The following is a 24190-nucleotide window of genomic DNA, read 5'->3' on the forward strand; positions in this document are numbered from 1 at the left end:
GACACCCTATAACCCCCATACTGACCTTTACACTAAGACACTGATCTTATACACTAACACCACTGACCTTTACACTAACTGTTCCCTCCCCCACTAACATAACTGACCTTTACACTAAAGACAACGGACCTTAACATTACTACTGACATACACTAACACACTGACCTTTAACACACTGACGTCTTTAACACTAACACACTGACCTTTACACTAAGACCGGGACCTTTACGACTAACATACTGACCTTTACACTAAGACACGGACCTTAACACTAACATACTGACCTTTACACTACAGACACGGACCTTTACACTAACATACTGACCTTTACACTAAGACACGGACCTTAACACTAACATACTGACCTTTACACTAACACACGGACCTTAACACTAACAGTACTGACCTTTACACTAAGACACACGGACCTTAACACTAACACACTGACCTTTACACTAACACACTGACCTTTACACTAACACACTGACCTTTACACTAACATACTGACCTTTACACTAAGACACGGACCTTTACACTAACATACTGACCTTTACACTAAGACACGGACCTTAACAACTAACATACTGACCTTTTACACTGAAAACACACTGACCTTTACACTAAGACACGGACCTTTACACTAACATACTGACCTTTACACTAACACACGGACCTTTACACTAACATACTGACCTTTACACTAAGACACGGACCTTAACACTAACATACTGACCTTTACACTAACACACTGACCTTTACACTAACACACTGACCTTTACACTAACATACTGACCTTTACACTAAGACACGGACCTTTACACTAACATACTGACCTTTACACTAAGACACGGGACCTTACACTAACATACTGACCTTTACACTAACACACGGACCTTTACACTAACATACTGACCTTTACACTAAGACACGGACCTTAACACTAACATACTGACCTTTACACTAACACACTGACCTTTACACTAACATACTGACCTTTACACTAAGACACGGACCTTAACACTAACATACTGACCTTTACACTAAGACACGGACCTTTACATCACACACTGACCTATACACAAACATACTGACCTTAACACTAACATACTGACCTTTACACTAACACACTGACCTTTACACTAACATACTGACCTTTACACTAAGACACGGACCTTAACACTAACATACTGACCTTTACACTAACACACTGACCTTTACACTAACATACTGACCTTTACACTAAGACACGGACCTTAACACTAACATACTGACCTTTACACTAAGACACGGACCTTTACATCACACACTGACCTATACACTAACATACTGACCTTAACACTAACATACTGACCTTTACACTAACACACTGACCTTTACACTAACATACTGACCTTTACACTAAGACACGGACCTTAACACTAACATACTGACCTTTACACTAAGACACGGACCTTTACATCACACACTGACCTATACACAAACATACTGACCTTAACACTAACATACTGACCTTCTCCCCGCGACAGCTGCATTCCTATCTTCATGAGAATGATTTTTCTGACTTCACCAGCCGGAACATACCCTTTCGTGTTCTCCTCATCATGGGCCAGGAAGGCGTTCAGTAACTCTTTTGTCTACATTCTCTACTTTAGAGTGGTCGTGCATGGCCTCCAGGGAACGAGGCAAAAATCCATCCTGTTACTAACTGGAAAGGTCAAAAGGACATCAAAGGATGATAAAAGTGTTATTACTAAATAAAATGTAAAGTATTAGACTTTATAGGGGTGAATAACACTTTTAAGATAACCGTAGAAACTAGAAGTTGTTAAGGGGAGACAACACTGTTAGATAACCGTAGAAGTTGTTAAGGGAGACAACACTGTTAGATAACCGTGGAAGTTGTTAAGGGGAGATAACATTGTTAGATTACTGTGGAAGTTGTTAAGGGGGAACAACACTCTGTTAGATTACTGTAGAAGTTGTTAAGGGGAGACAACACTGTTAGATTACTGTAAGAAGTTGGTAAGGGGAGACAACACTGTTAGATAACCGTGGAAGTTGTTAAGGGAGAATAACACATTGTTAGATTTACTGTTAGAAGTTGGTAAGGGGAGATAACACTATTAGTCTACCGTGGAAGTTGTTAAGGGGAGATAATACTTAGATTACCATGGAAGTTGTTAAGGGGAGATGACACTGTTAGATTACTGTAGAAGTTTGTAATGGGAGATAACCCTGGTAGATTACTATGGAAGTTAATAAGGGGAGATAACCCTGGTAGATTACTATGGAAGTTGATAAGGGGAGATAACCCTGTATAGGTAAGGGGAGATAACTGTATACCTTCTGTTTAGTTATATTGATTAACCATTGTAGATGATCTTACCTTTACTATAGGATGTGTAGTATTTGGTGACCTCCTCGGGGGTGGGGCTGAACCCCAGGGACTGCATGATATATCCCAGTTCCTCTTGACTGCCAATGTTGCCTTTCCTCGCATGGTAGAAAAAGCACTCCTTGAATCCTGAAAATTAGGACATCTAATCTACATTGATGACAGTGTCTCAACATATATATATATATAATATTCCTAAACTTTAGAGTCAAAACTAATTATGAATATATGCAAGTCTATTTTTCAATTAGTACATATATATAATTGATTTATAAAATAATTTATATATTCACATTTATTTTTATTAATAATTGTAAATTTAAAATACTTGTTTATATATTAAGACTGGATCAATATATTCGTACACCAGTACATATCGGTTTTCAGTCCCAGTGTATCGATTATCGAAACGCAATAGAATGCTGTATATCGCTGTATCGTTTTAAGAATTCAACATACAGTTTTCGTTATACCAATAGGAAATTACTGTCCAAATATTATAAAACATCATTCAATTAAGTTTAAAGCATCTGTGTCAACTAAATGCATGAGAAATTAAAGAATATAAATTGACAGAGCTTAATTAACAAGCCAAGGCGATAAAGCATGGTAGATTGTTGACAGGTTAGAGAATATTTTATCAAAATTGTCTCTTATTGCACCAATATTGGAAAATCATAATGGTCATAATGAATATGACGAAGAGGTCAACAATATTGTCAACAAGTTTTGTGTATTGTTTCAGTGTATTCTTAATATGTATCGTATCGTTTTATGGTTTTAACTTACAATACCCAGTCCTAATGTATTCTCAATAATTGTATTGTATCAAGTTTTAACCCTTATAATACCCAGCCTAATGTATTCTCAATAATTGTATCGTATCGTGTTTAGCCCTTACAATACCCAGTCCTAGTGTATTCTCAATAATTGTATTGTATCGTTTTTAACCCTTACAATACACCCAGTCCTAGTGTATTCTCAATAATTGTATTGTATCGTTTTAAACCCTTACAATACCCAGTCAGCCCTAATGTATTCTCAATAATTGTATCGTATCGTTTTAGCCCTTACAATACCCAGTCCTAGTGTATTCTCAATAATTGTATTGTATCGTTTTACCCTTACAATACCCAGTCCTAGTGTATTCTCAATAATTGTATTGTATCGTTTTAACCCTTACAATACCCAGTCCTAGTGTATTCTCAATAATTGTATTGTATCGTTTTAGCCCTTACAATACCCAGTCCTAGTGTATTCTCAATAATTGTATTGTATCGTTTTAGCGTATCGACGTTTTAAGCCCTTACAATACCCAGTCCTAGTGTATTCTCAATAATTGTATTGTATCGACTTTTAACCCTTACAATACCCAGTCCTAGTGTATTCTCAATAATTGTATTGTATCGTTTTAACCCTTACAATACCAGTCCTAGTTGTATTCTCAATAATTGTATTGTATCGTTTTAACCCTTACAATACCCAGTCCTAGTGTATTCTCAATAATTGTATTGTATCGTTTTAGCCCTTACAATACCCAGTCCTAGTGTATTCTCAATAATTGTATCCTTACAATACCCAGTCTAGTGTATTCCAATAATTGTGTATCGTTTTCTTACAATACCCAGTCTAGTGTATTCTCATATATCGTTTGTATCGACTTAGCCCTTACAATAACCCAGTCCTAGTGTATTCTCAATAATTGTATCGTATCGTTTTAACCCTTACAATACCCAGTCCTAGTGTATTCTCAATAATTGTATTGTATCGTTTTAACCCTTACAATACCCAGTCCTAGTGTATTCTCAATAATTGTATTGTATCGTTTTAACCCTTACAATACCCAGTCCTAGTGTATTCTCAATAATTGTATTGTATCGTTTTAGCCCTTACAATACCCAGTCCTAGTGTATTCTCAATAATTGTATCGTATCGTTTTAGCCCTTACAATACCCAGTCCTAGTGTGTATTCTCAATAATTGTATCGTATCGTTTTAGCCCTTACAATACCCAGTCCTAGTGTATTCTCAATAATTGTATCGTATCGTTTTAGCCCTTACAATACCCAGTCCTAGTGTATTCTCAATAATTGTATCGTATCGTTTTAGCCCTTACAATACCCAGTCCTAGTGTATTCTCAATAATTGTATCGTATCGTTTTAGCCCTTACAATACCCAGTCCTAGTGTATTCTCAATAATTGTATCGTATCGTTTTAGCCCTTACAATACCCAGTCCTAGTGTATTCTCAATAATTGTATCGTATCGTTTTAGCCCTTACAATACCCAGTCCTAGTGTATTCTCAATAATTGTATCGTATCGTTTTAGCCCTTACAATACCCAGTCCTAGTGTATTCTCAATAATTGTATCGTATCGTTTTAGCCCTTACAATACCCAGTCCTAGTGTATTCTCAATAATTGTATGTATCGTTTTAGCCCTTACAATACCCAGTCCTAGTGTATTCTCAATAATTGTATCGTATCGTTTTAGCCCTTACAATACCCAGTCCTAGTGTATTCTCAATAATTGTATTGTATCGTTTTAGCCCTTACAATACCAGTCCTAGTGTATTCTCAATAATTGTATCGTATCGTTTTTAGCCCTTACAATACCCAGTCCTAGTGTATTCTCAATAATTGTATCGTATCGTTTTAGCCCTTACAATACCCAGTCCTAGTGTATTCTCAATAATTGTATCGTATCGTTTTAGCCCTTACAATACCCAGTCCTAGTGTATTCTCAATAATTGTATCGTATCGTTTTAGCCCTTACAATACCCAGTCCCTAGTGTATTCTCAATAATTGTATCGTATCGTTTTAGCCCTTACAATACCCAGTCCTAGTGTATTCTCAATAATTGTATCGTATCGTTTTAGCCCTTACAATACCCAGTCCTAGTGTATTCTCAATAATTGTATCGTATCGTTTTAGCCCTTACAATACCCAGTCCTAGTGTATTCTCAATAATTGTATCGTATCGTTTTAGCCCTTACAATACCCAGTCCTAGTGTATTCTCAATAATTGTATCGTATCGTTTTAGCCCTTACAATACCCAGTCCTAGTGTATTCTCAATAATTGTATCGTATCGTTTTAGCCCTTACAATACCCAGTCCTAGTGTATTCTCAATAATTGTATCGTATCGTTTTAGCCCTTACAATACCCAGTCCTAGTGTATTCTCAATAATTGTATATCGTATCGTTTTAGCCCTTACAATACCCAGTCCTAGTGTATTCTCAATAATTGTATCGTATCGTTTTAGCCCTTACAATACCCAGTCCTAGTGTATTCTCAATAATTGTATCGTATCGTTTTAGCCCTTACAATACCCAGTCCTAGTGTATTCTCAATAATTGTATCGTATCGTTTTAGCCCTTACAATACCCAGTCCTAGTGTATTCTCAATAATTGTATCGTATCGTTTTAGCCCTTACAATAACCAGTCCTAGTGTATTCTCAATAATTGTATCGTATCGTTTTAGCCCTTACAATAACCAGTCCTAGTGTATTCTCAATAATTGTATCGTATCGTTTTAGCCCTTACAATAACCAGTCCTAGTGTATTCTCAATAATTGTATCGTATCGTTTTAGCCCTTACAATACCCAGTCCTAGTGTATTCTCAATAATTGTATCGTATCGTTTTAGCCCTTACAATAACCAGTCCTAGTGTATTCTCAATAATTGTATCGTATCGTTTTAGCCCTTACAATAACCAGTCCTAGTGTATTCTCAATAATTGTATCGTATCGTTTTAGCCCTTACAATACCCAGTCCTAGTGTATTCTCAATAATTGTATCGTATCGTTTTAGCCCTTACAATACCCAGTCCTAGTGTATTCTCAATAATTGTATCGTATCGTTTTAGCCCTTACAATACCCAGCCCTAGTGTATTCTCAATAATTGTATCGTATCGTTTTAGCCCTTACAATACCCAGTCCTAGTGTATTCTCAATAATTGTATCGTATCGTTTTAGCCCTTACAATACCCAGTCCTAGTGTATTCTCAATAATTGTATCGTATCGTTTTAGCCCTTACAATACCCAGTCCTAGTGTATTCTCAATAATTGTATCGTATCGTTTTAGCCCTTACAATACCCAGTCCTAGTGTATTCTCAATAATTGTATCGTATCGTTTTAAGCCCTTACAATACCCAGTCCTAGTGTATTCTCAATAATTGTATTGTATCGTTTTAGCCCTTACAATACCCAGTCCTAGTGTATTCTCAATAATTGTATCGTATCGTTTTAGCCCTTACAATACCCAGTCCTAGTGTATTCTCAATAATTGTATCGTATCGTTTTAGCCCTTACAATACCCAGTCCTAGTGTATTCTCAATAATTGTATCGTATCGTTTTAGCCCTTACAATACCCAGCCTAGTGTATTCTCAATAATTGTATCGTATCGTTTTAGCCCTTACAATACCCAGTCCTAGTGTATTCTCAATAATTGTATCGTATCGTTTTTAGCCCTTACAATACCCAGTCCTAGTGTATTCTCAATAATTGTATTGTATCGTTTTAGCCCTTACAATACCCAGTCCTAGTGTATTCTCAATAATTGTATCGTATCGTTTTAGCCCTTACAATACCCAGTCCTAGTGTATTCTCAATAATTGTATCGTATCGTTTTAGCCCTTACAATACCCAGTCCTAGTGTATTCTCAATAATTGTATCGTATCGTTTTAGCCCTTACAATACCCAGTCCTAGTGTATTCTCAATAATTGTATCGTATCGTTTTAGCCCTTACAATACCCAGTCCTAGTGTATTCTCAATAATTGTATCGTATCGTTTTAGCCCTTACAATACCCAGTCCTAGTGTATTCTCAATAATTGTATCGTATCGTTTTAGCCCTTACAATACCCAGTCCTAGTGTATTCTCAATAATTGTATCGTATCGTTTTAGCCCTTACAATACCCAGTCCTAGTGTATTCTCAATAATTGTATCGTATCGTTTTAGCCCTTACAATACCCAGTCCTAGTGTATTCTCAATAATTGTATCGTATCGTTTTAGCCCTTACAATACCCAGTCCTAGTGTATTCTCAATAATTGTATCGTATATCGTTTTAGCCCTTACAATACCCAGTCCTAGTGTATTCTCAATAATTGTATCGTATCGTTTTAGCCCTTACAATACCCAGTCCTAGTGTATTCTCAATAATTGTATCGTATCGTTTTAGCCCTTACAATACCCAGTCCTAGTGTATTCTCAATAATTGTATCGTATCGTTTTAGCCCTTACAATACCCAGTCCTAGTGTATTCTCAATAATTGTATCGTATCGTTTTAGCCCTTACAATACCCAGTCCTAGTGTATTCTCAATAATTGTATCGTATCGTTTTAGCCCTTACAATAATACCCAGTCCTAGTGTATTCTCAATAATTGTATCGTATCGTTTTAGCCCTTACAATACCCAGTCCTAGTGTATTCTCAATAATTGTATCGTATCGTTTTAGCCCTTACAATACCCAGTCCTAGTGTATTCTCAATAATTGTATCGTATCGTTTTAGCCCTTACAATACCCAGTCCTAGTGTATTCTCAATAATTGTATCGTATCGTTTTAGCCCTTACAATACCCAGTCCTAGTGTATTCTCAATAATTGTATCGTATCGTTTTTTAGCCCTTACAATACCCAGTCCTAGTGTATTCTCAATAATTGTATCGTATCGTTTTAGCCCTTACAATACCCAGTCCTAGTGTATTCTCAATAATTGTATCGTATCGTTTTAGCCCTTACAATACCCAGTCCTAGTGTATTCTCAATAATTGTATCGTATCGTTTTAGCCCTTACAATACCCAGTCCTAGTGTATTCTCAATAATTGTATCGTATCGTTTTAGCCCTTACAATACCCAGTCCTAGTGTATTCTCAATAATTGTATCGTATCGTTTTAGCCCTTACAATACCCAGTCCTAGTGTATTCTCAATAATTGTATCGTATCGTTTTAGCCCTTACAATACCCAGTCCTAGTGTATTCTCAATAATTGTATCGTATCGTTTTAGCCCTTACAATACCCAGTCCTAGTGTATTCTCAATAATTGTATCGTATCGTTTTAGCCCTTACAATACCCAGTCCTAGTGTATTCTCAATAATTGTATCGTATCGTTTTAGCCCTTACAATACCCAGTCCTAGTGTATTCTCAATAATTGTATCGTATCGTTTTAGCCCTTACAATACCCAGTCCTAGTGTATTCTCAATAATTGTATCGTATCGTTTTAGCCCTTACAATACCCAGCCCTAGTGTATTCTCAATAATTGTATCGTATCGTTTTAGCCCTTACAATACCCAGCCCTAGTGTATTCTCAATAATTGTATCGTATCGTTTTAGCCCTTACAATACCCAGTCCTAGTGTATTCTCAATAATTGTATCGTATCGTTTTAGCCCTTACAATACCCAGTCCTAGTGTATTCTCAATAATTGTATCGTATCGTTTTAGCCCTTACAATACCCAGTCCTAGTGTATTCTCAATAATTGTATCGTATCGTTTTAGCCCTTACAATACCCAGTCCTAGTGTATTCTCAATAATTGTATCGTATCGTTTTAGCCCTTACAATACCCAGTCCTAGTGTATTCTCAATAATTGTATCGTATCGTTTTAGCCCTTACAATACCCAGTCCTAGTGTATTCTCAATAATTGTATCGTATCGTTTTAGCCCTTACAATACCCAGTCCTAGTGTATTCTCAATAATTGTATCGTATCGTTTTAGCCCTTACAATACCCAGTCCTAGTGTATTCTCAATAATTGTATCGTATCGTTTTAGCCCTTACAATACCCAGTCCTAGTGTATTCTCAATAATTGTATCGTATCGTTTTAGCCCTTACAATACCCAGTCCTAGTGTATTCTCAATAATTGTATCGTATCGTTTTAGCCCTTACAATACCCAGTCCTAGTGTATTCTCAATAATTGTATCGTATCGTTTTAGCCCTTACAATACCCAGTCCTAGTGTATTCTCAATAATTGTATCGTATCGTTTTAGCCCTTACAATACCCAGTCCTAGTGTATTCTCAATAATTGTATCGTATCGTTTTAGCCCTTACAATACCCAGTCCTAGTGTATTCTCAATAATTGTATCGTATCGTTTTAGCCCTTACAATACCCAGCCCTAGTGTATTCTCAATAATTGTATCGTATTGTTTTAGCCCTTACAATACCCAGTCCTAGTGTATTCTCAATAATTGTATCGTATCGTTTTAGCCCTTACAATACCCAGTCCTAGTGTATTCTCAATAATTGTATCGTATCGTTTTAGCCCTTACAATACCCAGTCTAGTGTATTCTCAATAATTGTATCGTATCGTTTTAGCCCTTACAATACCCAGTCCTAGTGTATTCTCAATAATTGTATCGTATCGTTTTAGCCCTTACAATACCCAGTCCTAGTGTATTCTCAATAATTGTATCGTATCGTTTTAGCCCTTACAATACCCAGTCCTAGTGTATTCTCAATAATTGTATCGTATTGTTTTAGCCCTTACAATACCCAGTCCTAGTGTATTCTCAATAATTGTATCGTATCGTTTTAGCCCTTACAATACCCAGTCCTAGTGTATTCTCAATAATTGTATCGTATCGTTTTAGCCCTTACAATACCCAGTCCTAGTGTATTCTCAATAATTGTATCGTATCGTTTTAGCCCTTACAATACCCAGTCCTAGTGTATTCTCAATAATTGTATCGTATCGTTTTAGCCCTTACAATACCCAGTCCTAGTGTATTCTCAATAATTGTATCGTATTGTTTTAGCCCTTACAATACCCAGTCCTAGTGTATTCTCAATAATTGTATCGTATCGTTTTAGCCCTTACAATACCCAGTCCTAGTGTATTCTCAATAATTGTATCGTATCGTTTTAGCCCTTACAATACCCAGTCCTAGTGTATTCTCAATAATTGTATCGTATCGTTTTAGCCCTTACAATACCCAGTCCTAGTGTATTCTCAATAATTGTATCGTATCGTTTTAGCCCTTACAATACCCAGTCCTAGTGTATTCTCAATAATTGTATCGTATCGTTTTAGCCCTTACAATACCCAGTCCTAGTGTATTCTCAATAATTTGTATCGTATCGTTTTAGCCCTTACAATACCCAGTCCTAGTGTATTCTCAATAATTGTATCGTATCGTTTTAGCCCTTACAATACCCAGTCCTAGTGTATTCTCAATAATTGTATCGTATCGTTTTAGCCCTTACAATACCCAGTCCTAGTGTATTCTCAATAATTGTATCGTATCGTTTTAGCCCTTACAATACCCAGTCCTAGTGTATTCTCAATAATTGTATCGTATCGTTTTAGCCCTTACAATACCCAGTCCTAGTGTATTCTCAATAATTGTTATCGTATCGTTTTAGCCCTTACAATACCCAGTCCTAGTGTATTCTCAATAATTGTATCGTATCGTTTTAGCCCTTACAATACCCAGTCCTAGTGTATTCTCAATAATTGTATCGTATCGTTTTTAAGCCCTTACAATACCCAGTCCTAGTGTATTCTCAATAATTGTATCGTATCGTTTTAGCCCTTACAATAACCCAGTCCTAGTGTATTCTCAATAATTGTATCGTATCGTTTTAGCCCTTACAATACCCAGTCCTAGTGTATTCTCAATAATTGTATCGTATCGTTTTTAGCCCTTACAATACCCAGTCCCTAGTGTATTCTCAATAATTGTATCGTATCGTTTTAAGCCCTTACAATACCCAGTCCTAGTGTATTCTCAATAATTGTATCGTATCGTTTTAGCCCTTACAATACCCAGCCCTAGTGTATTTCTCAATAATTGTAGTATCGTTTTAGGCCCTTACAATTACCCAGCCTAGTGTATTCTCAATAATCGTATCGTATCGTTTTAGCCCTTACAATACCCAGTCCTAGTGTATTCTCAATAATCGTATCGTATCGTTTTAGCCCTTACAATACCCAGTCCTAGTGTATTCTCAATAATTGTATCGTATCGTTTTAGCCCTTACAATACCCAGCCCTAGTGTATTCATCAATATATTGTATCGTATCGTTTTAAGCCCTTACAATACCCAGTCCTAGTTTGTATTCTCAATATTGTATCAGTATCGTTTTTAGCCCCTTACAATCTAGTGTATTCTCAATAATTGTATCGTATTTTAGCCCTTACAATACCCAGTCCTAGTGTATTCTCAATAATTGTATCGTATCGTTTTAGCCCTTACAATACCCAGCCCTAGTGTATTCTCAATAATTGTATCGTATCGTTTTAGCCCTTACAATACCCAGTCCTAGTGTATTTCTCAATAATAATCGTATCGTTTAGTATCGTATCGTATTAAGCCCTTACAATACCCAGCCCTAGTGTATTCTCAATAATTGTATCGTATCGTTTTTTAGCCCCTTACAATACCAGCCCTAGTTTTCTCAATAGTTGTATTCTTATAATGTACCGTATCGTTTTAGAAGCCCCCTTACAATACCCCAGTCCTAGTGTTAGATCTCAATAATTGTATCGTATCGACGTTATTAGTCCCTTACAATAGTTCCAGTCCCTTAGTGTATTCTCAATAATTGTATCGTATCGTTTTTAGCCCTTACAATACCCCAGCCCCTAGTGTATTCTCAATAATGTGTATCGTATCGTTTTAACCCTTATTACAAATACCCAGTCCCTAGTGTATTCTCAATAATTGTATCGTATCAGTTTTAGCCCTTACAATACCCAGTCCTAGTGTAATTCTTACACAATAATTGGTATCGTATGTTTTAGCCATTACAATACCCCAGTCCTAGTGTATTCTCAATTTAATTGTATCGTATCGATTTTTTATTCCCTTACAATTTACCAGTTAGTCCTTAGATGGTAGTTCTCAAATAATTGTATCGTATCGTTTTTAGCTCTTACAATACCACTGAGCCCTAGTGTATTACCAATATTGTCCCCTATCGTATGTATTTAGCCCTTACAATAACCCGCCCTTGTGTATTCTATTTAATTGTATTCGTATTGTTTTAGCCCTAAACAATAACCAAGCCCCTAGTTGTTATTTTCCCCAATAAATTTTGTTATCGTAATTGTTTTATACCCCATTACAATTAACCAGTCCTAGTGTATTCTCAATAATTGTTCTTCGGACGTTTAACCCTTACATACCCAGCCCTAGTTTATTCTCAATATTTGTATTCGTATCGTTTGTACCCTTACAATTAACCAGTCTAGTGTATTCTCAATAATTCGTATCGTAGCGTTTTAGCCCTTACTAATAACCAGCCCTAGTGTATTCTAAATAACGTTGTATCGTGTTGGGGCCAACCCTATAAACTGTTCCTAGTGTATTTCTCAAATAATTGTTTGTATCGTTTTAGCCCATTACAATACCCAGTGTTGGGGCCAACCCTATAAACTGTTCCCCTGAGGCAGGAGGTGTTGGTGTTGGGGCCAACCCTATAAACTGTTCCCCGAGGCAGGAGGTGTTGGTGTTGGGGCCAACCCTATAAACTGTTCCCCGAGGCAGGAAATGTTGGTGTTGGGGCCAACCCTATAAACTGTTCCCTGAGGCAGGAGGTGTTGGTGTTGGGGCCAACCCTATAAACTGTTCCCTGAGGCAGGAGGAAATGTTGGTGTTGGGGCCAACCCTATAAACTGTTCCCTGAGGCAGGAGGTGTTGGTGTTGGGCCAACCCTATGAACTGTTCCCTGAGGCAGGAGGTATTGGTGTTGGGGCCAACCCTATAAACTGTTCCCTGAGGCAGGAGGTGTTGGTGTTGGGGCCAACCCTATAAACTGTTCCCTGAGGCAGGAAATGTTGGTGTTGGGGCCAACCCTATAAACTGTTCCCCGAGGCAGGAGGTGTTGGTGTTGGGGCCAACCCTATAAACTGTTCCCTGAGGCAGGAGGTGTTGGTGTTGGGGCCAACCCTATAAACTGTTCCCTGAGGCAGGAGGTGTTGGTGTTGGGGCCAACCCTATAAACTGTTCCCTGAGGCAGGAGGTGTTGGTGTTGGGGCCAACCCTATAAACTGTTCCCCGAGGCAGGAGGTGTTGGTGTTGGGGCCAACCCTATAAACTGTTCCCCGAGGCAGGAGGTGTTGGTGTTGGGGCCAACCCTATAAACTGTTCCCTGAGGCAGGAGGTGTTGGTGTTGGGGCCAACCCTATAAACTGTTCCCTGAGGCAGGAGGTGTTGGTGTTGGGGCCAACCCTATAAACTGTTTCCCTGAGGCAGGAGGTGTTGGTGTTGGGGCCAACCCTATAAACTGTTCCCTGAGGCAGGAGGTATTGGTGTTGGGGCCAACCCTATAAACTGTTCCCTGAGGCAGGAGGTGTTGGTGTTGGGGCCAACCCTATAAACTGTTCCCTGAGGCAGGAGGTGTTGGTGTTGGGGCCAACCCTATAAACTGTTCCCTGAGGCAGGAGGTGTTGGTGTTGGGGCCAACCCTATAAACTGTTCCCTGAGGCAGGAGGTGTTGGTGTTGGGGCCAACCCTATAAACTGTTCCCTGAGGCAGGAGGTGTTGGTGTTGGGGCCAACCCTATAAACTGTTCCCTGAGGCAGGAGGTATTGGTGTTGGGGCCAACCCTATAAACTGTTCCCTGAGGCAGGAGGTGTTGGTGTTGGGGCCAACCCTATAAACTGTTCCCTGAGGCAGGAGGTGTTGGTGTTGGGGCCAACCCTATAAACTGTTCCCTGAGGCAGGAGGTGTTTGGTGTTGGGGCCAACCCTATAAACTGTTCCCTGAGGCAGGAGGTGTTGGTGTTGGGGCCAACCCTATAAACTGTTCCCTGAGGCAGGAGGTGTTGGTGTTGGGGCCAACCCTATAAACTGTTCCCTGAGGCAGGAGGTATTGGTGTTGGGGCCAACCCTATAAACTGTTCCCTGAGGCAGGAGGTATTGGTGTTGGGGCCAACCCTATGAACTGTTCCCTGAGGCAGGAGGTATTGGTGTTGGGGCCAACCCTATAAACTGTTCCCCGAGGCAGGAGGTATTGTTGGTGTTGGGGCCAACCCTATAAACTGTTCCCTGAGGCAGGAGGTGTTGGTGTTGGGGCCAACCCTATAAACTGTTCCCTGAGGCAGGAGGTGTTGGTGTTGGGGCCAACCCTATAAACTGTTCCCTGAGGCAGGAGGTGTTGGTGTTGGGGCCAACCCTATAAACTGTTCCCTGAGGCAGGAGGTGTTGGTGTTGGGGCCAACCCTATAAACTGTTCCCTGAGGCAGGAGGTGTTGGTGTTGGGGCCAACCCTATAAACTGTTCCCCGAGGCAGGAGGTGTTGGTGTTGGGGCCAACCCTATAAACTGTTCCCCGAGGCAGGAGGTGTTGGTGTTGGGGCCAACCCTATAAACTGTTCCCTGAGGCAGGAGGTGTTGGTGTTGGGGCCAACCCTATAAACTGTTCCCTGAGGCAGGAGGTGTTGGTGTTGGGGCCAACCCTATAAACTGTTCCCTGAGGCAGGAGGTGTTGGTGTTGGGGCCAACCCTATAAACTGTTCCCCGAGGCAGGAGGTGTTGGTGTTGGGGCCAACCCTATAAACTGTTCCCTGAGGCAGGAGTGTTGGTGTTGGGGCCAACCCTATAAACTGTTCCCTGAGGCAGGAGGTATTGGTGTTGGGGCCAACCCTATAACTGTTCCCCGAGGCAGGAGGTATTGGTGTTGGGGCCAACCCTATAAACTGTTCCCTGAGGCAGGAGGTGTTGGTGTTGGGGCCAACCCTATAAACTGTTCCCTGAGGCAGGAGGTATTGGTGTTGGGGCCAACCCTATGAACTGTTCCCTGAGGCAGGAGGTATTGGTGTTGGGGCCAACCCTATAAACTGTTCCCTGAGGCAGGAGGTGTTGGTGTTGGGGCCAACCCTATAAACTGTTCCCTGAGGCAGGAGGTATTGGTGTTGGGGCCAACCCTATAAACTGTTCCCCGAGGCAGGAGGTGTTGGTGTTGGGGCCAACCCTATAAACTGTTCCCTGAGGCAGGAGGTATTGGTGTTGGGGCCAACCCTATAAACTGTTCCCTGAGGCAGGAGGTGTTGGTGTTGGGGCCAACCCTATAAACTGTTCCCTGAGGCAGGAGGTGTTGGTGTTGGGGCCAACCCTATAAACTGTTCCCTGAGGCAGGAGGTGTTGGTGTTGGGGCCAACCCTATAAACTGTTCCCCGAGGCAGGAGGTGTTGGTGTTGGGGCCAACCCTATAAACTGTTCCCTGAGGCAGGAGGTGTTGGTGTTGGGCCAACCCTATAAACTGTTCCCTGAGGCAGGAGGTTTGGTGTTGGGGCCAACCCTATAAACTGTTCCCTGAGGCAGGAGGTGTTGGTGTTGGGGCCAACCCTATAAACTGTTCCCTGAGGCAGGAGGTGTTGGTGTTGGGGCCAACCCTATAAACTGTTCCCTGAGGCAGGAGGTGTTGGTGTTGGGGCCAACCCTATAAACTGTTCCCTGAGGCAGGAGGTATTGGTGTTGGGGCCAACCCTATAAAACTGTTCCCTGAGGCAGGAGGTATTGGTGTTGGGGCCAACCCTATAAACTGTTCCCTGAGGCAGGAGGTATTGGTGTTGGGGCCAACCCTATAAACTGTTCCCTGAGGCAGGAGGTGTTGGTGTTGGGGCCAACCCTATAAACTGTTCCCTGAGGCAGGAGGTGTTGGTGTTGGGGCCAACCCTATAAACTGTTCCCTGAGGCAGGAGGTGTTGGTGTTGGGGCCAACCCTATAAACTGTTCCCTGAGGCAGGAGGTGTTGGTGTTGGGGCCAACCCTATAAACTGTTCCCTGAGGCAGGAGGTGTTGGTGTTGGGGCCAACCCTATAAACTGTTCCCTGAGGCAGGAGGTGTTGGTGTTGGGGCCAACCCTATAAACTGTTCCCTGAGGCAGGAGGTGTTGGTGTTGGGGCCAACCCTATAAACTGTTCCCTGAGGCAGGAGGTGTTGGTGTTGGGGCCAACCCTATAAACTGTTCCCTGAGGCAGGAGGTGTTGGTGTTGGGGCCAACCCTATAAACTGTTCCCTGAGGCAGGAGGTGTTGGTGTTGGGGCCAACCCTATAAACTGTTCCCTGAGGCAGGAGGTGTTGGTGTTGGGGCCAACCCTATAAACTGTTCCCTGAGGCAGGAGGTATTGGTGTTGGGGCCAACCCTATGAACTGTTCCCTGAGGCAGGAGGTATTGGTGTTGGGGCCAACCCTATGAACTGTTCCCTGAGGCAGGAGGTATTGGTGTTGGGGCCAACCCTATAAACTGTTCCCCGAGGCAGGAGGTGTTGGTGTTGGGGCCAACCCTATAAACTGTTCCCTGAGGCAGGAGGTATTGGTGTTGGGGCCAACCCTATAAACTGTTCCCTGAGGCAGGAGGTGTTGGTGTTGGGGCCAACCCTATAAACTGTTCCCTGAGGCAGGAGGTATTGGTGTTGGGCCAACCCTATAAACTGTTCCCTGAGGCAGGAGGTGTTGGTGTTGGGGCCAACCCTATAAACTGTTCCCTGAGGCAGGAGGTGTTGGTGTTGGGGCCAACCCTATAAACTGTTCCCTGAGGCAGGAGGTGTTGGTGTTGGGGCCAACCCTATAAACTGTTCCCTGAGGCAGGAGGTGTTGGTGTTGGGGCCAACCCTATAAACTGTTCCCTGAGGCAGGAGGTGTTGGTGTTGGGGCCAACCCTATAAACTGTTCCCTGAGGCAGGAGGTGTTGGTGTTGGGGCCAACCCTATAAACTGTTCCCTGAGGCAGGAGGTGTTGGTGTTGGGGCCAACCCTATAAACTGTTCCCGAGGCAGGAGGTGTTGGTGTTGGGGCCAACCCTATAAACTGTTCCCTGAGGCAGGAGGTGTTGGTGTTGGGGCCAACCCTATAAACTGTTCCCTGAGGCAGGAGGTGTTGGTGTTGGGGCCAACCCTATAAACTGTTCCCTGAGGCAGGAGGTGTTGGTGTTGGGGCCAACCCTATAAACTGTTCCCTGAGGCAGGAGGTGTTGGTGTTGGGGCCAACCCTATAAACTGTTCCCTGAGGCAGGAGGTGTTGGTGTTGGGGCCAACCCTATAAACTGTTCCCTGAGGCAGGAGGTGTTGGTGTTGGGGCCAACCCTATAAACTGTTCCCTGAGGCAGGAGGTGTTGGTGTTGGGGCCAACCCTATAAACTGTTCCCTGAGGCAGGAGGTGTTGGTGTTGGGGCCAACCCTATAAACTGTTCCCTGAGGCAGGAGTGTTGGTGTTGGGGCCAACCCTATAAACTGTTCCCTGAGGCAGGAGGTGTTGGTGTTGGGGCCAACCCTATAAACTGTTCCCTGAGGCAGGAGGTGTTGGTGTTGGGGCCAACCCTATAAACTGTTCCCTGAGGCAGGAGGTGTTGGTGTTGGGGCCAACCCTATAAACTGTTCCCTGAGGCAGGAGGTGTATTGGTGTTGGGGCCAACCCTATAAACTGTTCCCTGAGGCAGGAGGTGTTGGTGTTGGGGCCAACCCTATAAACTGTTCCCTGAGGCAGGAGGTGTTGGTGTTGGGGCCAACCCTATAAACTGTTCCCTGAGGCAGGAGGTGTTGGTGTTGGGGCCAACCCTATAAACTGTTCCCTGAGGCAGGAGGTATTGGTGTTGGGGCCAACCCTATAAACTGTTCCCTGAGGCAGGAGGTGTTGGTGTTGGGGCCAACCCTATAAACTGTTCCCTGAGGCAGGAGGTGTTGGTGTTGGGGCCAACCCTATAAAACTGTTCCCTGAGGCAGGAGGTGTTGGTGTTGGGGCCAACCCTATAAACTGTTCCCTGAGGCAGGAGGTGTTGGTGTTGGGGCCAACCCTATAAACTGTTCCCGAGGCAGGAGGTGTTGGTGTTGGGGCCAACCCTATAAACTGTTCCCTGAGGCAGGAGGTGTTGGTGTTGGGGCCAACCTATAAACTGTTCCCGAGGCAGAGGTTGTGTGACCTATAAACTGTTCCCTGAGGCAGGAGGTGTTGGTGTTGGGGCCAACCCTATAAACTGTTCCCTGAGGCAGGAGGTGTTGGTGTTGGGGCCAACCCTATAAACTGTTCCCTGAGGCAGGAGGTGTTGGTGTTGGGGCCAACCCTATAAACTGTTCCCTGAGGCAGGAGGTGTTGGTGTTGGGGCCAACCCTATAAACTGTTCCCTGAGGCAGGAGGTGTTGGTGTTGGGGCCAACCCTATAAACTGTTCCCTGAGGCAGGAGGTGTTGGTGTTGGGGCCAACCCTATAAACTGTTCCCTGAGGCAGGAGGTGTTGGTGTTGGGGCCAACCCTATAAACTGTTCCCTGAGGCAGGAGGTGTTGGTGTTGGGGCCAACCCTATAAACTGTTCCCTGAGGCAGGAGGTGTTGGTGTTGGGGCCAACCCTATAAACTGTTCCCTGAGGCAGGAGGTGTTGGTGTTGGGGCCAACCCTATAAACTGTTCCCTGAGGCAGGAGGTGTTGGTGTTGGGGCCAACCCTATAAACTGTTCCCTGAGGCAGGAGGTGTTGGTGTTGGGGCCAACCCTATAAACTGTTCCCTGAGGCAGGAGGTGTTGGTGTTGGGGCCAACCCTATAAACTGTTCCCTGAGGCAGGAGGTGTTGGTGTTGGGGCCAACCCTATAAACTGTTCCTCGAGGCAGGAGGTATTGGTGTTGGGGCCAACCCTATAAACTGTTCCCTGAGGCAGGAGGTATTGGTGTTGGGCCAACCCTATAAACTGTTCCCTGAGGCAGGAGGTGTTGGTGTTGGGGCCAACCCTATAAACTGTTCCCTGAGGCAGGAGGTGTTGGTGTTGGGGCCAACCCTATAAACTGTTCCCTGAGGCAGGAGGTGTTGGTGTTGGGGCCAACCCTATAAACTGTTCCCTGAGGCAGGAGGTGTTGGTGTTGGGGCCAACCCTATAAACTGTTCCCTGAGGCAGGAGGTGTTGGTGTTGGGGCCAACCCTATAAACTGTTCCCTGAGGCAGGAGGTGTTGGTGTTGGGGCCAACCCTATAAACTGTTCCCTGAGGCAAGGAGGTGTTGGTGTTGGGGCCAACCCTATAAACTGTTCCCTGAGGCAGGAGGTGTTGGTGTTGGGGCCAACCCTATAAACTGTTCCCTGAGGCAGGAGGTGTTGGTGTTGGGGCCAACCCTATAAACTGTTCCCTGAGGCAGGAGGTGTTGGTGTTGGGCCAACCCTATAAACTGTTCCCTGAGGCAGGAGGTGTTGGTGTTGGGGCCAACCCTATAAACTGTTCCCTGAGGCAGGAGGTATTGGTGTTGGGGCCAACCCTATAAACTGTTCCCCGAGGCAGGAGGTGTTGGTGTTGGGGCCAACCCTATAAACTGTTCCCTGAGGCAGGAGGTGTTGGTGTTGGGGCCAACCCTATAAACTGTTCCCTGAGGCAGGAGAGGTGTTGGTGTTGGGGCCAACCCTATAAACTGTTCCCTGAGGCAGGAGGTGTTGGTGTTGGGGCCAACCCTATAAACTGTTCCCTGAGGCAGGAGGTATTGGTGTTGGGGCCAACCCTATAAACTGTTCCCCGAGGCAGGAGGTGTTGGTGTTGGGGCCAACCCTATAAACTGTTCCCTGAGGCAGGAGGTGTTGGTGTTGGGGCCAACCCTATAAACTGTTCCCTGAGGCAGGAGGTGTTGGTGTTGGGGCCAACCCTATAAACTGTTCCCTGAGGCAGGAGGTGTTGGTGTTGGGGCCAACCCTATAAACTGTTCCCTGAGGCAGGAGGTGTATTGGTGTTGGGGCCAACCCTATAAACTGTTCCCTGAGGCAGGAGGTGTTGGTGTTGGGGCCAACCCTATAAACTGTTCCCTGAGGCAGGAGGTGTTGGTGTTGGGGCCAACCCTATAAACTGTTCCCTGAGGCAGGAGGTGTTGGTGTTGGGGCCAACCCTATAAACTGTTCCCCTGAGGCAGGAGGTGTTGGTGTTGAGGCCAACCCTATAAACTGTTCCCTGAGGCAGGAGGTGTTGGTGTTGGGGCCAACCCTATAAACTGTTCCCTGAGGCAGGAGGTGTTGGTGTTGGGGCCAACCCTATAAACTGTTCCCCGAGGCAGGAGGTGTTGGTGTTTAGGCCAACCCTATAAACTGTTCCCTGAGGCAGGAGGTGTTGGTGTTGGGGCCAACCCTATAAACTGTTCCCTGAGGCAGGAGTGTTGGTGTTTGGTGTTGAGGCAGAGGTTGGTGTTGGGGCCAACCCTATAAACTGTTCCCTGAGGCAGGAGGTGTTGGTGTTGGGGCCAACCCTATAAACTGTTCCCTGAGGCAGGAGGTGTTGGTGTTGGGGCCAACCCTATAAACTGTTCCCTGAGGCAGGAGTGTTGGTGTTGGGCCAACCTATAAACTGTTCCCTGAGGCAGAGGTATTGGTGTTGGGGCCAACCCTATAAACTGTTCCCTGAGGCAGGAGGTGTTGGTGTTGGGGCCAACCCTATAAACTGTTCCCGAGGCAGGAGGTGTTGGTGTTGGGCCAACCCTATAAACTGTTCCCTGAGGCAGGAGGTGTTGGTGTTGGGCCAACCCTATAAACTGTTCCCTGAGGCAGGAGGTGTTGGTGTTGGGGCCAACCCTATAAACTGTTCCCTGAGGCAGGAGGTATTGGTGTTGGGGCCAACCCTATGAACTGTTCCCTGAGGCTGGAGGTATTGGTGTTGGGGCCAACCCTATGAACTGTTCCCTGAGGCTGGAGGTATTGGTGTTGGGGCCAACCCTATAAACTGTTCCCCGAGGCAGGAGGTGTTGGTGTTGGGGCCAACCCTATAAACTGTTCCCCGAGGCAGGAAATGTTGGTGTTGGGGCCAACCCTATAAACTGTTCCCTGAGGCAGAAGGTGTTGGTGTTGGGGCCAACCCTATAAACTGTTCCCCGAGGCAGGAGGTGTTGGTGTTGGGGCCAACCCTATAAACTGTTCCCTGAGGCAGGAGGTGTTGGTGTTGGGGCCAACCCTATAAACTGTTCCCTGAGGCAGGAAATGTTGGTGTTGGGGCCAACCCTATAAACTGTTCCCTGAGGCAGGAGGTGTTGGTGTTGGGGCCAACCCTATAAACTGTTCCCTGAGGCAGGAGGTGTTGGTGTTGGGGCCAACCCTATAAACTGTTCCCTGAGGCAGGAGGTGTTGGTGTTGGGGCCAACCCTATAAACTGTTCCCTGAGGCAGGAAATGTTGGTGTTGGGGCCAACCCTATAAACTGTTCCCTGAGGCAGAAGGGACTGTTGGTGTTGGGGCCAACCTGTAGTTGTCTTTACATCCCCCTCCCACACAACTGTTGTAGTTGTCTTTACATCCCCTCCTCCCACACACCTTTTAGGTAGAACAGAGTCTTTACATCCCCCTCACACACACACACTTTTAGGTAGAACAGACTTGACTGACTGTAGTTGTCTTTACATCCCCCTCCCACACACACACAGGTAGAACAGACTTGACTGACTGTAGTTGTCTTTACATCCCCCTCCACACACACACTTTTAGGTAGAACAGACTTGACTGACTGTAGTTGTCTTTACATCCCCCTCCCACACACACACACTTTTAGGTAGAACAGACTTGACTGACTGTAGTTGTCTTTACATCCCCCTCCCACACACACTTTTAGGTAGAACAGACTTGACTGACTGTAGTTGTCTTTACATCCCCCTCCCCCACACACACTTTTAGGTAGAACAGACTTGACTGACTGTAGTTGTCTTTACATCCCCTCCACACACACACTTTTAGGTAGAACAGACTTGACTGACTGTAGTTGTCTTTACATCCCCCCCCACACACACACACTTTTAGGTAGAACAGACTTGACTGACTGTAGTTGTCTTTACATCCCCCTCCCACACACACACTTTTAGGTAGAACAGACTTGACTGACTGTAGTTGTCTTTACATCCCCCTCCCACACACACACTTTTAGGTAGAACAGACTTGACTGACTGTAGTTGTCTTTACATCCCCCTCCCACACACACACTTTTAGGTAGAACAGACTTGACTGACTGTAGTTGTCTTTACATCCCCCTCCCACACACACACACTTTTAGGTAGAACAGACTTGACTGACTGTAGTTGTCTTTACATCCCCCTCCCCCACACACACACTTTTAGGTAGAACAGACTTGACTGACTGTAGTTGTCTTTACATCCCCCTCCCACACACACACTTTTAGGTAGAACAGACTTGACTGACTGTAGTTGTCTTTACATCCCCCTCCCACACACACACACTTTTAGGTAGAACAGACTTGACTGACTGTAGTTGTCTTTACATCCCCCTCCCACACACACACTTTTAGGTAGAACAGACTTTAGTAGACGACTTGACTGACTGTAGTTGTCTTTACATCCCCCTCCCCACACACACTTTTAGGTAGAACAGACTTGACTGACTGTAGTTGTCTTTACATCCCCCTCCCACACACACTTTTAGGTAGAACAGACTTGACTGACTGTAGTTGTCTTTACATCCCCCTCCCACACACACACTTTTAGGTAGAACAGACTTGACTGACTGTAGTTGTCTTTACATCCCCCTCCCACACACACACTTTTAGGTAGAACAGACTTGACTGACTGTAGTTGTCTTTACATCCCCCCCCCCACACACACTTTTAGGTAGAACAGACTTGACTGACTGTAGTTGTCTTTACATCCCCCTCCCACACACACACTTTTAGGTAGAACACGACTTGACTGACTGTAGTTGTCTTTACATCCCCCTCCCACACACACACACTTTTAGGTAGAACAGACTTGACTGACTGTAGTTGTCTTTACATCCCCCTCCCACACACACTTTTAGGTAGAACAGACTTGACTGACTGTAGTTGTCTTTACATCCCCCTCCCCACACACACACTTTTAGGTAGAACAGACTTGACTGACTGTAGTTGTCTTTACATCCCCCTCCCACACACACTTTTAGGTAGAACAGACTTGACTGACTGTAGTTGTCTTTACATCCCCTCCCACACACACTTTTAGGTAGAACAGACTTGACTGACTGTAGTTGTCTTTACATCCCCCTCCCACACACACTTTTAGGTAGAACAGACTTGACTGACTGTAGTTGTCTTTACATCCCCCACCCCCACACACACACTTTTAGGTAGAACAGACTTGACTGACTGTAGTTGTCTTTACATCCCCCTCCCCCACACACACACTTTTAGGTAGAACAGACTTGACTGTCTGTAGTTGTCTTTACATCCCCCTCCCACACACACTTTTAGGTAGAACAGACTTGACTGACTGTAGTTGTCTTTACATCCCCCTCCCACACACACACACTTTTAGGTAGAACAGACTTGACTGACTGTAGTTGTCTTTACATCCCCCTCCCACACACACTTTTAGGTAGAACAGACTTGACTGACTGTAGTTGTCTTTACATCCCCCTCCCCACACACACTTTTAGGTAGAACAGACTTGACTGACTGTAGTTGTCTTTACATCCCCCTCCCCCTCCCACACACACTTTTAGGTAGAACAGACTTGACTGACTGTAGTTGTCTTTACATCCCCCTCCTCCCACACACACACACTTTTAGGTAGAACAGACTTGACTGACTGTAGTTGTCTTTACATCCCCCTCCCACACACACACACTTTTAGGTAGAACAGACTTGACTGACTGTAGTTGTCTTTACATCCCCCTCCCACACACACACACTTTTAGGTAGAACAGACTTGACTGACTGTAGTTGTCTTTACATCCCCCTCCCACACACACTTTTAGGTAGAACAGACTTGACTGACTGTAGTTGTCTTTACATCCCCCTCCCCCCACACACACACTTTTAGGTAGAACAGACTTGACTGACTGTAGTTGTCTTTACATCCCCCTCCCCCACACACACACTTTTAGGTAGAACAGACTTGACTG

At 44.0% G+C, this 24190-nt stretch overlaps 1 pseudogene; it reads right to left on the minus strand.

Annotated features, from left to right (window-relative positions):
* LOC138306577 (calmodulin-like protein 4) overlaps positions 1-24190 on the minus strand; it is a 38289-nt pseudogene that overhangs the window by 1451 nt on the left and 12648 nt on the right.

Source organism: Argopecten irradians, chromosome 13, assembly GCF_041381155.1.
Source record: "Argopecten irradians isolate NY chromosome 13, Ai_NY, whole genome shotgun sequence".
NCBI lineage: Eukaryota > Metazoa > Mollusca > Bivalvia > Pectinida > Pectinidae > Argopecten > Argopecten irradians.